Below are 2,141 nucleotides of genomic sequence, written 5' to 3' on the forward strand. Positions count from 1 at the left end.
AGGACCTTCCTGCACTATGTAATAATCAAAACGAGCAACATAAAGGCCAAGAAAAGAATCTTAAAAAAAGCAAGAACAAAATAATGGGTGGCATATATAAGTAAAACAATAAAATCACCCCAGACTACACAACCCAACTCATGAATGCCAGAAGAGACTGATATAACATAATCCAGACCATGGAAGAAAACAACTTCCAAACAAAACTGCTATATCCAGGAAAGTTCTTATTCAAAACTGTTAGATAGACAAAAGTGTTTTGAGATAAGTATAATCTCAAAATGTTTATGAATACAAAGCCATAACTAGAGAAAATAAATAAATAAACCTTAAAGAAGAAGAAAAAGCAAATTTTAGAACCAGAGAAGAGATAAAGTTGACCAGCGGGGCATCTAAGTAAGGAAGAAATAACATTATACCAAACAGAGGATAGAACACAAAATGATAGAAAAATATATATATATTTGAATAATAGCTCTGAATGTCAAATGACTTAATTCACTAATCAAAAGACATAGACTGGCAATATTGATTAAAAATTATAATCCAAATATATGCTGCTTGCAAAAAAACTCACCTTACATTCATAGGCTAAAAGGGAAAGGATGGAAAAAGATATATCATGCTAATGGAGATCAATAACAGGCAATGCCAGCAATGCTATTATTTGAAAAAAAAACAGATTTTAAACTAAAGCACAACAGAAGAGACAATACATGGCAATTCCTTTAATTAAAAAAAATAATTCACCAAGAAGATATAATGGTAATACATGTTTATGCCCCAAATGTGGGTCTACCTACATTTGTTTCTTATTTTGTTTTGTTTTTGTATTTTTGGGTTTTCTTGGCGGTACTGGAGGTGGAACCCAGAGGCTTTCTACTTCCAGGCTATACTCCCAGACCCATTTTATTTTTATTTTTTTTATTTGGAAACAGGGTCTCAGTAAGTTGCTGAGAGCCTCACTAAGTAGCTGAGGCTGGCTTTTTTTTTTTTAATAGTTTCATTCACTTTATTTTTGTGGTATGAAAATCCTATGTCATAGCTACAGCTGGAGCTTGCGTCCTCTGCACAGAGACTCTGGGTTTTTACAAGATGGTCCGTGAACTCCTGATAGGGAGATTTGGTAAACACTGTCTCTTTCCAGAGGTCTGGGGTCAGGTAGCTATAGGTCTTTGAGATGGCATCAAAGGTGGCCTTGGCAAAGTTGCCCAAAGTGGCAGTGCAGTCCCTGGCAGAGGTATAGCAGTGGTCAATCCCAGCCATCATCATCAGCTTCTTGGGCACAGGGGCTGACACGATGCCAGTGCCTCTGGGGGCAGGGATGAGGCGTACCAGCACAGAGCCGCAGAGTCCCATCACCTTGCAAGGGACAGTGTGGGCCTTGCCAATCTTGTTCCCCCAGTAGCCTCTCCGCACAGGGATGATGGAGAGCTTGGCCAAGATGATGGCCCCTCGGATGGCCGTAGCTACCTCCTTAGAGCACTTGACACCCAGGCTAACATGACGGTTGTAGTCCCCAATAGCGACAAACACCTTGAACCTGGTCCGCTGGCCAGCACGGGTCTGCTTCCGCACAGGCATGATCTTCAAAACTTCATCCTTGAGTGATGCACCCAAGAAGTCGATGATCTCAGACTCCTTGATGGGCAGGGAGAAGAGATAGATCTCCTCCAGCGACTTGATCTTCATGTCCTTAACCAGGCGACCAAGCTTGGTGACGGGAATACACTCCTTGTCCTCAGCTTTGTCCCCGAAAGCTCCACAGCCGCGACCCCGGCCACACCAAGACCCTGACCACGACCCCGGTGGCCGCTGCTGAAGCCTCCGCGGAAGCTGCTACGGCCTGCCATGCCTGGGCCCCTGGGCCCTCTGGGCCCTCCCGCTGCACCAGCGTCATCCGCCATTTGGTGTTTTCCAGAAGAAGCTGAGGCTGGCTTTGAACCTGTGCGATCCTCCTGTCTCAGCCTCCAAGCACGGGGATTACAAGCATGAGCCACCATGCCTGGCTGCACCTACATTTGGAAAACAAACCCTTCAGGACATCAGATCTTAAATACACCCAAATAAAAGAATATTGGGAGACTTCAACACAGCTCTTATGCCACGATATTTATCTTCAAGGCAAAAGATGAGTAATG

The 2,141-nt window shown here is 43.7% G+C and overlaps 1 pseudogene across 1 annotated transcript; it reads right to left on the reverse strand.

Moving 5' to 3' along the window:
* Positions 1–1,034: 1,034 nt before the first annotated feature.
* On the reverse strand, positions 1,035–1,907 carry LOC308273594 (small ribosomal subunit protein uS5-like; annotated as a pseudogene). The gene has a single exon. The product of its transcript is annotated as a small ribosomal subunit protein uS5-like (transcript).
* Positions 1,908–2,141: the final 234 nt, after the last annotated feature.

This window comes from Muscardinus avellanarius (assembly GCF_963383645.1).
Source record: "Muscardinus avellanarius genome assembly, chromosome: 14".
In the NCBI taxonomy this organism is placed as follows: Eukaryota; Metazoa; Chordata; class Mammalia; order Rodentia; family Gliridae; genus Muscardinus; species Muscardinus avellanarius.